We start from the raw sequence: 14,487 nt of genomic DNA, 5'->3' as shown, positions 1-14,487 counted from the left end.
CTTCAGATCACTGCGGCCAACTATCAGGTCGCATGGGGAATGCTGATTAAACGCTATAACAACAGCAAATTGTTGAAGAAGCGGCAAATTCAGTCTCTTTTGAAGCTACCCGTTCTCGCCAAGGAATCTGCCTCGGAGCTACACCTTTTAGATGAAGGTTTTGAAAAAAAATCGTGCAAACTTTGGACCAAATCATACAACCGGGCGACTACAAAGACTTGTTGCTGGTGAATCTGCTGTCGTCGCGTCTAGATCCATGTACTCGTCGTAGTTGGGAAGAGTTCTCTTCAACTAAACCACAAGATACACTGAAGGAGCTTACCGAATTCCTTCAACGACGCGTCCGCGTCCTAGAATCCTTTCAAGGCTGCAGATTGCACGAAATCAATCCATTAACCCGCATCCAGGCAGAAGGTCTCTGCTGTAAAGAATAGCTTCAGTACGGTGCAAGTGTCCGAGGGGCGGCTGTCCAGCTTGCACTGGGACTCATCCTCTGTTCCAGTGCGGCACTTTCCAACGAATGTCAGTGGCGGATAAGGATTCGTTACTACGGTCGCATTCGTTGTGCAGGAACTGTTTCAGGCAAGGACATCAAGCCAAGGAATGTCAGTCCAAGTATTCCTGCAGACATTGTAAGGGTAGACATCACACACAGGTCTGTTTTAAGTCGGAAAGGGATTCTAACCCAAGGCCATCATCCAAGCAACGTGGTACCAACGTGGCAAAAGGAACCCCAGAACCTACTCCATCGACATCTGGCTCCACTTCAACCCAAGTAGCTAACCTGGCGGCTACGGACAGCTTGGTGGCAGGCACAGTTCACCAATGCTCGTCGAAGGTTTTGTTAGCAACAGCAATTGTCGTTGTTCAGGATGACGACGGCAAAAGGATTCCTGCTCGTGCTCTTCTCGATTCGGGATCAGAGAGTAATTTCATTACCGAGCATCTCAGCCAGCGGCTGAACGTCTTTCGGAGTAAGGTTGATATTTCGGTTCACGGCATTGGTCTGGCAGCAACCAAAGTGAACCAACGGATTGTGGCTACGGTTCGCTCTCGTCTTTCGGAGTTCTCTCGCCAGATGGGCTTTCTGGTACTTCCGAAGGTAACAAGCAATCTTCCTACTGCTAACGTCAACATCGCTGGTTGGACAATACCTAAAGGAGTCGAGCTCGCCGATCCATCGTTTTGTGTGTCATCAGGGGTGGATCTCGTTCTTGGAATTGAAGCATTTTTTGACTATTTCGACTCTGGCAGGAAAATCGAGCTTGGAGCGAAACCTCCAGCATTACATGACTCCGTATTTGGTTGGATTGTCAGTGGAGAATTCTCCGAAGATATTCAAGGTTTGCAATGCAGCTGAAACATCGCAACTATGTACAGATCGATTAGAACATCTAGTAACTCGATTCTTGGCCATGGAGGAAGCAGACTCCTTGAATAGCTATTCCCCCGAAGAATCTCGCTGTGAAGCCATCTTCTCGAAAACAGTTCAACGCAGATCCGATGGCCGCTATTCCGTAGCACTTCCCAAGAACGAAAATGCCATTTCCAGGTTGGGAGAATCCAAGGAGATCGCATTTCGGCGGTTTCTGAGCACCGAACGAAGGCTTATCAAGGATACTAATCTTCGGAAGCAGTATGTAGACTTTATGGAGGAGTACCTGCAGTTAGGTCATATCCGAAGGGTTGAAGAGGATCTAAAACCCACTGAAGGATGGTCAAGGAGGCCAGCACTACCACTAAGGTCCGCATCGTGTTCGACGCCTCCTGTAAAACTGCTTCGGGAATGTCGTTGAACGAGGTGTTGCTGGTAGGGACAGTAATTCAACAGTCCTTTCGCTCAATCATCCTTTGTAGTTGCATGAAACAAATTCTCTTGGTGGCGGACGTTGAGAAGATGTTCCGGCAGATATTTATGCACCCAGAGAACATACCATTTCAATCTATTCTCTGGCGTCCGTCCCCTTTGGAGGAGGTGGGTGTGTACGAGCTGAACACCGTAACCTACGGAACTAAACCAGCCCCGTTTATGGCAACTCGTACACTGACTCAAATAGCAACATGGATGAAGGAAAACGGTACCCACTCGCAGTGCATGCAATTATAGAGGACACGTACATGGACAACGTCATCACCGGCTGCGATAACTTAGAGGATGCCAAGAAGATACAGCAGCAACTAGATGAGATGACAAGATTCGGTGGTTTTCAGCTTAGGAAATGGGCCTCAAATTGAGCAGAGGTCATGAAGAGAATCCCGGACGACAATCGTTCAATTCGTCTGGCGGAAGGCATAAATCTCGATCCAGATCCATCGGTGAAAGCATTGGGTCTAACTTGGTTACCCGGAAAGGACGTATTCCGCTTTCAATTCGACGTTCCACCGGTCGAGTCAGTTGAAACATTGACAAAACGGAAGATTTTATCGTTCATCGCTACTTTGTTTGACCCGTTAGGGTTCATAGGCGCTACTACGACCGCTGCAAAGGTGTTTATGCAGCTACTTTGGACGACCCTAGACGAAAGAGGTCAAAGGTTGGACTGGGACCAGCCACTACCTCCGACGGTGGGTGAGTCCTGGAGGAAATTTCACGTTCAACTGCCAATTCTCAACGAAATCCGGATAGAGCGATGCGTAATCATTCCCAACGTGGTGGATGTGCAGATCCACTGTTTCTCTGATGCATCGCAGAAGGCTTACGGCGCATGCCTATATATTCGCAGCCAAGCTGTGGACGGAAACGTGAAGGTTCAGCTGTTATCCTCGAACTCTAAGGTTTCCTCTTAAACCTCAAACAATTCCTCGTTTAGAACTCAGCGGAGCGTTGATCGCTGCTCAGCTCTTCGAAAAGGTGCGGCAAGCAACTAACCTTCAAGTTCGAACAACATTTTGGGTAGATTCTTCGTGTGCTCTACGGTGGATTCAGGCTTCACCTTCTACGTGGTCCACATTTGTCGCAAATAGGGTTGCGAAAATCCAGGAGCTCACGGAAGGCTGTGTTTGGAGGCACGTAGCTGGTGTTGAAAACCCAGCAGATTTAGTTTCGAGAGGTATAGGACCAAAGGACATCGTTAACAACGGTTTCTGGTGGCACGGACCGAGCTGGTTAGCTAAAGAGCGAAGCAATTGGCCAAATTCAAATCCTGTTCTAAAAGAAGAAGGCGAGGAAGAAAGTAGACGTACTGCAGTTGTCGTTACAGCATCAGCAGTGGCAGATTTCAACGAAGGTTTCATTTCCACAACGAATTCCTACACTACGTTAATTCGCCGCGTAGCTATTTGGCAGCGGTTGATACGATCGCTTCAAACACCGGAGGATCGTCCAAATGGGTTCTTGCGAGCAGATGAGCTACGGCAAGCAGAATGTACTCTGATACGGAAGGTTCAAGAAGAGGTATTTCCGGACGAGCTACTGGCGGTTCGGAAAAAGGAATCAGTAGGAAGAAGGTCGCCACTACGATGGTATCACCCACATGTATGCGAAAATGGTATTCTCAGGGTTGGTGGGCGTTTATGTCACTCGGACGAACATTTCGATACCAAACATCCCATGGTACTTCCGGCAAGACACCGTTTGACCAGGTTGATTTTTGAGCATTATCATCTCCGATGACGTCATCGATATGTAATAGGAGAAAGATAAGGATCGGTTTGATAGATAAGAGCGGGAGAGAATGGGCTATCGTAGTTTTAGGTAGTAAGCAAATTCACCACACACTTTTCGGGTTCGGTTTTCTAGAATAAACTCAGGAGATTAGTTTTTAGTTGATATTGATCCACAGTCGAAAACGGTCCTGCGAGACCTATTGTGCGTTATAGATTATAAGCTTAATGTTAGATTTAAGTCGAAAATATATGTAGTGTGTTAGAAGTCCGCGTTGAATAAATCGTGTTTTTTGCTAAGTGTCGTGTGTGCTACTATTGTTGTCCGTAGAAGAACTGCCCATCGAGCATCCCCACCAAATCTACTGAGCTATCATCGTTGGTCCAGGTATCCTACAACAAATATGTTGAAGTTTAATCAAATCCCAAATGAGGAATCAAATTTTTCGAACCTTTCTTTTTAACATTTTTTTCAAAAATTTGATAATATTCATAAACTTCTTTGCCAAAATTTCAGATCAAATGGTTATTGTGGAGCAATGTTACAGCTTGTCAAAATTGGCCATTTTGTATTATGAACACAAATGTAAATCAAATAGGAAATGTGACATATTTAAAACAGTTCAATTGATCTTTAGTTGCGCTAGTAGACCTCAAGGCCTTAGTCCAGGGACTTCTTGGATGACCGAGAGCATATGCTTCAAACTTTTTATTTTCTATGTATTGAAAGATACATGTGCCATATTTCAAACAATTCGGTTGTTCTATTGTTACGCGTGTAGATCTTAAGGCCTTACTCCGGGGATATCTTGGATGACCATTAATCTATACAGAAAAAGCTTAATTTTGGGTAGTCTCCACACTATTCACTTGTCTCGTCTTCCTTCTAGCTTTTCATTTCCCATACTCGAATTTCAGTTGCTAACTTCTCCTCGCTTCACTTCTTTCTTTTTTATGCCTTTCTCGTAGGCTACATGATCCATCCAAAAACAAATTTTTGATAGGAGGCCCGGAGACCCATAGTGTTGAATACCAATCGACTTAGCTCGACGAACTGAGGTGATGTCTTTATGTGTGCGTATGTATGTATGTGTACAAATTTTGTAGACTCACTTTTTGGAATTTAGCATTGTTTCAATTTCTCGCAATAGATTCCATTCGACGGTGATTCCTGTCCCATTGTTTGCTATTGAAAATTGGCCAGATCGGACTATGGGATCAGAAGTTATGGCCAAAATACAATTTTTTGCTCAAAACACGTTAAAAATACTCTTTTGTATTTTTGCCAGGGTATGCAGAAATCGCTCTCAATAGATAACGAACAACGATAAAAGAGAGGCAAAAACCTCTTCGAATCATAGCAAGCCATGAAAACAAAACTATCGCACTTGTATACAAGTTGGAAAAAAACTGATTCACATAAGCGGCCCCCACCGTGGGGGTTTGATAAAACGCTATGTTTTCGCTCATTTTATGTTGGGGACCATATTATTTTCGCACAGCTGTGTAAAACAAGTTGAAATGCATCATCAGAACCGGTGCCCCCCGCAATAGGGGCTTATTAAAAGAAATTTATCATGGGTTGTAGTCCCCCGAATCCCCCCGTCTCTCAAAGTATGCTACCTATCGAGAGTGTAACAGACATGATAAGTGAGAGATTTTCTCATTCTCCTTTTGATTCAAAACCTGATTTTTGCCTTTCTCGTACAACCAGGATTTGTAGAAATCGCACTCATTAGATAACGAACAAAAGGAAAAAACTGTTCGGAATCATAACAAGCCATGATAACAAAACTATCAAACTTGTATACAAGTGCGAAAAAAACAATCGGATAGACAGCCGCCACGAGGAATGAATCGCCTACTTTGAGCGTGTTTACAGCGGCACACTAGGAGTTAACTTTTGGAAATCAGTATGGCGAAAGGCATCTAATGTTTAATATCTCGAAAATAAGCACCTTAATCGAAAAAAAGATAAGTAAAAAAACCTGGCCCGGAAACCCATAGTGTTATATACCAATCGACTCAGTTCGACGAACAATGCATTTCGCAATTAATGGAAAATCATTGTTTTTCCCTTGAAAAAAAATTTAAAAGAAATAAAAAAAACAAAATTCTAAAAGTAGTGGCAATGCATATTTATTAATGCAAAAGCATGAGCAGGGACCGTAATTCTCATGAGCAGAGAATGCTCCCTCATGCTGATTTCCGCTGAGAAATCGGTTTGCGGGAAAAAAAAAAATGCGTGATGAGAAATAGCTATTTCTCCCTTACTACCAGTGCCGTGTCATCACCAATTGCAAAAAGAATGGCCTAATTTGGAGTGGAACAAAAAACATAATCCCTGCATTCAGTCGCTGTGGTTGTATGGATATAGTGACCGCATCCCATCGCCATTTTTGTTGATGTTCTAGGTTCGATAATTGCTTACCGAAAATTTTCGCGAAAAGTGATGAAACGGAAAAAGAAATTCGTCAAGTACACACGATTTTCGCTTATTTTCCAGGTTCGCTCTAGAGAAAAGAGGGTGGTAAGAAAGATGTTTTTCATTGCCAACTACGAAAAATGATTTTCCTCCGACCCGAAAATAGCTTGATTTCGTCTCATCGAAACGAAAAGTACGAACCCTGAACATGAGACATGATAGAAATATGCGATCTAGACCCCTGAAGGTATATTATATATAAATTGGTCGGTACGACAAGGATGTCTTTTGTCCATGTTACTGTTTACTTCATACATTGAGCCGCTTATCAGACATTTAAGCAGAAAAATTTCAGGAATTTCGATCTCTAATCGTTTTTCCAGAGTTTTGGATTTTGCAGACGATCTGACTCTTATAATACGCTCTGATAGCGAATTTGATGCCATAATGAAAGTTATACAGAATTTTTCAATATTTGTGGACATCAAGCTTCATTATAAAAAACTCTGGCTATCTAAGATTCAACAATTGCGAGTTAGGACCTCAGCTTATAACGGAGAAAAGGGAGTTAAAAATATTTGGCGTTTTGGTAAGTGTAAATTAAAAAAACCCATTATCGAACGAATCTGAGTGTTGAGGATACGGGGCAAATTCTTCAATTACAGCCTAATCAACGTTTACGCACCGACAAACGATAAATCCGACGACGTGAAGGACACGTTTTATGAATGTCTTGATAAAGCCTATGGAGAGTTAATTTTTTTATCTTGACAATGCTACTATGTTATATTTTTTTGACTATGTGCGTTTTTTAGTATTAATTAGTATTTACATACATCATTAGGGCCAATTGTAGTCTGTTGATGAAACCACACAATAAACAATAAAGGTTAAAAAAAAGAAAAAAAAAGAAAAAAAGAGTGCCCTAAGCATGACGTGAAAATTGTTATCGGAGACGCTAACGCTAACGGTCGGTAGAGAGAACTTTTTCCGTCCCATAATCGGTAGGGAGAGCCTTCACTCCGCTACCAATGACAACGGCCTACGGCTAGTAAATTTTTCTGCTGCCAGAGGGATGGCCATCAGTAGCACCTACCTTGCACGAAAGAACATCCGAAAGCACACCTGGAGACACCCAAATGGTGAAACTTGCAACCAGATAGACCAAGTTCTGGTTGATGGGCGCCATTTCTCGGACGTTATCGATGTGCGGACATTCAGAGGTGTGCTATTGATTTGTCGTAATCCAGAAACAGTACAGCCTGTGGCAGGCCGAAAACGGAATATAAACGGTTGGATCTGTTGAAAAATCCAATAAATAAATATTGTTATGAATATCGTTGATTTCTGAGTTATAATTGGATTTCATTTCTAGAAGGTCAGATAATACATTCAACGGACAAAATCAATAACAGTGTGCGGGGCCCTCCTTAGCCGTGCGGTAAGACGCGTGGCTACAAAGCAAGACCATGCTGAGGGTGGCTGGGTTCGATTCCCGGTGCCGGCCTAGGCAATTTTCGGATTGGAAATTATCTCGACTTCCCTGGGCATAAAAGTATCATCGTGTTAGCCTCATGATATACGAATGCAAAAATGGTAACCTGGCTTAGAAACCTCGCAGTTAATAACTGTGGAAGTGCTTAATGAACACTAAGCTGCGAGGCGCCTCTGTCCCAGTGTGGGGATGTAATGCCAATAAGAAGTAGAAGAAGAAGAATAACAGTGTGTTTCTTTCCGATCTTCTTGATGATTTTGATGACATGCCGATTTGCATTTTTCTTACAAACTGTCAATTTTGCCTATAAAAAATCTGTTGGGAAACTTATGTTTACTCGAAAATCGAAAAGCTTTGAAAAAAGGAGCCATTTTGTTGGATTTAAACTGTTTTATCTCTTTTAAAAAATTACAGTTGATTGACAGTGTATTATACGTTAAAGCAAACTCCATCAAAATTGACCAATCTGTCTGTTTTATATCGTCATGTAAAAGTGTCCTCTCAATAAACTGAACAGTCAGAGTTGATGTTTATATGTTATCATCCTATTTTAAGGTTATTAAGAACGGAACTTGTGCAAACGTACCCGTGCTGGCTCGAGGTAAGGTTTACATTATTTAGGAATATATGGGGTTTAGGATCTGGGATTAGAAAACTTCAGTTCCGCTGCACTATTTATCAGTTGCGCCAAATTTACTGAACTGTAGGGAGCTCCAATTTCTTAAGACTTCTACTGATATTGGTATAATATTTATTCTCATTTAGTATATAAAGTAATACTAGCGTTTCGCGCAGTAAAAATTAACTATAGAGCAATTTAGCCCTTAGAGAAAGTTGTAGAGAAAACATAGTGCTAGAAGTCCGCCATACAACACATTTCGGCATTCCGCCTCTGGAATGAGTTATTAACTGAATACTGAATGATAATGAAATGAACGGGCTTGGTGGTCATATGGCTACCGCTTCTGCCTCATACGCAGAAGGTCGTGGGTTCAATCCCAGGCGCGTTCCATTCCTCCTACTTTATATCTTTTCATATATTTCTCATGTTCTAGCAATCGCTAGAACTGGAAATGGGCTTTCATACCGTTTCCATCTTCTATACCTATACCTACAAATTGATTAGTTCTAGCAGGTAACTGTTAGAATTCGAAATGAACCAAAAAGCTCGTTTCGGCATCCAATTAGATTAGACTCCACCCTTTCATTACTATCACATTGGCAACCCGTTAACCAAGACGAACCTCTGCCGTAAAACCAAACCCCCAGATTCCAATAAAATTCTGCAGCAACTCGTGGCGAGTGCAGAGGTGTTTTCGGCTTGCAGTGGGCGAGTGACTGCATCATCAATTCCTTACCATCCCCGATGAACGTGAGGACGTGGCCAGCGCCGTTATCGACCATCCAAAATACTAGAGCTCTCGGACTGTGCACATTGAGGTTGGAGAGCAAAATCCCATGTCCATTGGTTCCCTGTGCAATTGCGATTGTTCTTGTCATGATCAATACTGAATGATAATGAAATGATAAGTTCAATCGTTGGTATCAACCATTACAAATTTCAGCGAAATTGATTTACTATGCTTTTACTAAGGTAATTCTACCGTTGTAATATCGATACGTTACATGATTCAAGCTTCATGAAATTATTTACGGGTTGAAATGTGTCTAAATTTGTGTTGTTTGCCCGTAAATTATCTCTATTACATCGAATAGTGCAATAGTTGTTACATCAACTATGAAATCATGGGCAGTTAAGACCTTAATGCCTTTTTTGGCTGTGTTACCGAATATTCACAAACCTCAATGCATTTATTGGCTATAATAAAACCTTCCGTTCTCCTATTAATCATTCAATGATATCGACAGCTGAAAACATTACCTAGGGTAATCCATAAATTAGGTTTTCCAAATTTTCCATCCATCATTTCTCTATTTTTAAATTTAAAAAATGCTTTGTTGAACTTAACAAAAAGCAAGCTCAACTTTTCCCCTGCGCTTTTACATAATTTATGGATGACCTCCTGCATATAAATGCTAACACTCAACTAACTGATTCCCAATCGTGCCATTTATCCACAAAGTGAACAACTTTAATCCTCTATCTCTTTGGACAGATTGCTCTCTTCCATCAGATCCGACAATCCGTATAAGATGCATCTTTGAGCCCCTACAGGGCCCTGGTTTGGCTTGGAAAATGCTTCTACGTACAGGTACAGGCAGGCACGGAGAGGGCGAGGAAGCAGGTACCGAGTGTTTGTCGTTACACCCAGCCAGAAGCTACAAATCGTCAGAGAACCTGCCCCAGTTCCATCGAAAACAAACTGGCCTCTGCTGCTAGATTGGACGGTTGTTTTCCGGACGATGCATGCAGTGCTGCCGGGGAGAACCATGTCCGATCCGACAAAGTTTCTTCTGGCGAACATGTTCTCTGGTTACAAACATGCATGCCGAATTTTGAAGTAATTTATTTCCGGATTCATTGCTTCACTTTTGTACGTTACCGCTCTCTGCTAAACTCCGTGGTAAGTTGAGAACATAACGATAGATAGATTAGATAAGCTTTTCAGGACGTAGGTATGGTGGCTGGTGATGCAGGTGGTGTGATTTAGAGACATGAAGTGGTAGAGTGCTGGAACGCATCCAAAGGCTAAAGCGAAAGTTATAAGCAGTATTTTAAATGTTCAATGTTGACGGTAATCAGACTTGGTGGAAAGGTTGAATGGTTGAAAAGACGTGTTGTTATTTGCGATAGGTTATTCTAGTATTATTTCAAAATGAGTGCTTGTTTTTAGTATTAAAAAAAGTCACATCTGTAACTTATTCATCAAGCCTTGCTCCATGAGCTAAAGATAGCTTGCGATTCTGTAGCAAAGCACTTATAAAAAATGTTTCGAAGGACATATATCAACAAAGACACAAATTATAAGAATTCACTACTAACTATTAACAATAAGGAAAAATCAAGCTTGCTTTCAATCAAAAAATCAAGCCGTGAACTCAACAGGCTTTTATAAAAACGAAACGTGAAAAAATAATTATACGCTTTTCAAGACGCAATGTAATCATCTGTAGCAAAAAATATCAATAAAAAGCTTCACTTGCCATAAATCAGCGCTTAGTGGCGTGTAATTTATTTTTCCTACTTGTTTCCAAGCCTTCCGCATTTGTCGGGGCAAACGTTTCATGTAAATAAAATTAACCCCTATTTTAGCCATTACAGCTCCGCAAATAGATACGCATTTTTGCCAAATGACGGTGATAGAACCGATCTCATTAGCATATAAATTCGAGCGGAATCGCGCAAAAGGAAATGAAACCAATAACTCAACACTTCTTTTTTGCTATGCTTGCTTCTCAGCTAAAAGAAATTCGATCACCTCGAAACGGGTAACACATTGACTTTCTAGTTGGATTCCCCCCTTTCCCTGGATTTTCCCCTAAGAGAAGTTGGCAAGTGCATAATAATGAAGCTCACGTTTCGAAATATAAATCGGAATACCAGGATATGGCACATCCTTTTGCATTTGTCGGAATGGCCCCCTCGAGAGGATCAGTAAAAAAGTACCATTGCAAGGATAACGAACACAAATGGGATCACTGAGCTTCTTTTGGATGATTATTTCTGATTTACAGTCGGTATGGCGATGAAAGTTGACCCAAAAATACTTTTTTCATGCAACGCAGTTATCGCGATAATCCAGGCTATGCGTGCCATGTAGCATTTTTTCACTGGACTTAGAAATCATCAACTTTGCTTGTGTTAGGAGGATATTGCACAGCTTTGCAATGGTGATGCAATACTAGGGTATCCCAAATACACTCCCCCACAGATATTTGACGCTCAACGACGCTCTCAAGATTCAATTAAATCTGTTACGCCAGATAGTCAATCTTCTTCTTTTTCTACGGCTCAAATTTTTTTTTTCAAAAACTGCTGCAATGCATTCGCAAACAAATTTGAATTGATGAAAATAACTGAATCTATATCCCTAAAGCGCAATTTTGACCTCTCTTATATGCTTTTCTTGTTACTATTACGTGTTTTCTTGTTTTATGATACACGAGAAAGGCACCATCACCGCTAGGTGGATTATTCTGTTTTTTTAATGGAATTTAAGTGTGCTGTAATACGTAATATGTAATAAATATGGGGCCCTCCTTAGCCGTGCGGTAAGATGCACGGGTACAAAGCAAGACCATGCTGAGGGTAACTGGGTTCGATTCCCGTCTCGACTTCTCTGGGCATAAAAGTATGATCGTAAAAGTGCTTAATGAACACTAAGCTGCGAGGCGGCTCTGTCCCAGTGAGGGATATAATGCCAAAAAATCGAGTTCAACGAAAATAGTTGTCTTATGATTTTTACGTATTTTCTGACGATCCGCATAAAGGGGTGTAAGACGACCACAAGGCATTAAAGTAAAACATATTATAGAAACACCAAGATAATTTATTATTGAACGTTGCCAGCTTTAAATTTTTAGAAAAAAATATTTAAGCTCTTTTAGTGGAATGTCTTCAACTGTCTAAGACGAGTTTAGTACTTTCCATTTAATTCCACTACGTTTTGTTATCTTTACAGATACGTATTTCGACCTCAACTGTGAGGCCGTCTTCAGTATCTCGTACTTGACTCGACTTGGTCGAGTGATGTGGTCGGGATGGGATCTACTTATGTGGGATGTCGGGATGGGATCTGACGACCAAACTGATACGATCACACAATCTTGCTTCATGGAGCGCAATTGCTGATAAAGCTGTGTGTGGATGCCAGACATAACTAAATAGTCATCCTACTATAACCGTACGATCCGGCCGCGCCTTCCAAAAGGATTAGCGGATGATTTTAGCGCCACTCCTAATGGAGACCATCCACCTGTTCTAGGGTTGCCCGGCCTAAGATCTTGGAAGGAAAGAGTGAAGATCGACAGGCTATTGGGATTCCAAAGAAAATTACTCCCCCTTCAAAACACGCTCGATCATTAAGAAGAGCAAAAACAATCTAGTTGAAGGCATAACTTCCGCTTACAGTCGTTATCATTACCGGTTGGCTATAACAGCTCACCCCGATCTGATCCAGAAAGAATGGAAAGTGTCCGTTGGTTGGATTCAGGGCCAACCTCCCCAGTAAAATAATCTCCAAGAAAAAACCTACAGGAAAACGATACCGAGTGACATAAAAACCTCCTCTACATTACCTCTTCTCGTTCCAGTACATCAACTCAAGTCGGTTTGTCTAGGGTACCTTTATTGCGTTTATTCACATCCAACAAACAATACCTTCGCAGTTCAATTTAATTATTTATTTCGTAGGCCTACGATCTATCCATTCAAAACTCTCTCTGTTCTCATCTAATTCTGTTCGCTTCTGACATTTTGTTTTGTTTTTTTTTTTTTAACTAATTTTATTGGCTAATTATCTAATACATGCATTCATCTCTTAGACTAGGTGTTCCGTGTTTTCTTAACACTATCATCCTTATTTGCTATGTTACTTTTTAGTTATTATTAATACATTTCAATTGCCTCTGGCAGTTAGAATTTTTCCTCTGGTTGAATGTATGAATGTTTTCAACTTAATCTAAACTTATCCTATTTTATACTAAGGGTACAAGGAGTTAATCGTTGCAATAGAAGATTGCAACAATTTTTGTCTAAAATTGGAAATTTTTTTGTTCGACATTTGTTGCAATGCCTCAATATTAGAAATTCTATGAAGTTCATTGGTACTATACCACGGAGGCAACTTTAGAATCATTTTCAAAATAAGATTTTGAATCTTCTGTAGTGCCTTTTTTGGTAATGCAGCAACTAGCCCATATTGGCACAGCATACAACATGGCAGGTCTAAAATTTGTTTGTGAATCATAAGTTTGTTCGTAAGACAAAGGTTTGATTTTCTGTTTATAAGAGGATATAGACACTTAATATATTTGTTACATTTGGCTTGAAGGCCTTCAAAGTGATTTTTAAAAGTTAATTTTTGATCTAGCAGAAGTCCTGAATATTTAGCTTCGCTAGACCAATTAATTGGAACCCCATTCATGGTGACAATATGTCTGCTAGAAGGTTTCAAATAAGAAGCTCTCGGCTTATGTGGGAAAATTATAAGCTGAGTTTTGGAAGCATTCGGGGAAATTTTCCATTTTTGCAAGTAAGTGGAGAAAATATCCAAACTTTTTTACAATCTACTACAAATGACACGAAGGCTTCGCCCTTTGGCTGAGAGACCTGTGTCATCTGCAAACAAAGATTTTTGACACCCTGGTGGTAAACCAGGTAAGTCAGAAGTAAAAATGTTATACAATATGGGCCCCAGTATGCTGCCTTGGGGGACACCAGCCCTTACAAGTAATCTATCAGATTTAGAATTCTGATAGTTTACCTGCAGTGAGCGATCTGATAAATAATTTTGGATCAGTTTTATGATGTACAGAGGAAAATTAAAATTCATCAATTTTACAATCAAACCTTCATGCCAAACACTGTCAAATGCTTTCTCTATATCAAGAAGAGCTACTCCAGTCGAATATCCTTCAGATTTGTTGAGCCGAATTAAATTCGTTACTCTTAATAACTGATGGGTGGTTGAATGCCCTTGGCGAAAACCAAATTGCTCATCAGCAAAAATAGAATTGTCATTAATATGAACCATCATTCTATTTAAAATAATCTTTTCAAACAGTTTGCTTATTGAAGAAAGCAAACTGATTGAAGGATAACTTGAAGCCTCAGCTGGATTTTTGTCCGGCTTCAAAATAGGAACAACTTTGGCGTTTTTCCATTTATCTGGGAAGTATGCCAATTGAAAACATTTGTTAAATATATTACCCAAAAAGGATAAAGAGCTCTCAGGAAGTTTTTTGATAAGTATGTAGAAAATACCATCATCACCCGGGGCTTTCATATTTTTAAATTTTCTAGTAATAGATCTCACTTCACCCAAATTAGTTCCCAACGAAG

The sequence above is a fragment of the Armigeres subalbatus genome, chromosome 2 (assembly GCF_024139115.2).
Source record: "Armigeres subalbatus isolate Guangzhou_Male chromosome 2, GZ_Asu_2, whole genome shotgun sequence".
NCBI classification, from domain to species: domain Eukaryota; kingdom Metazoa; phylum Arthropoda; class Insecta; order Diptera; family Culicidae; genus Armigeres; species Armigeres subalbatus.
This window is presented reverse-complemented; position numbering follows the sequence as displayed.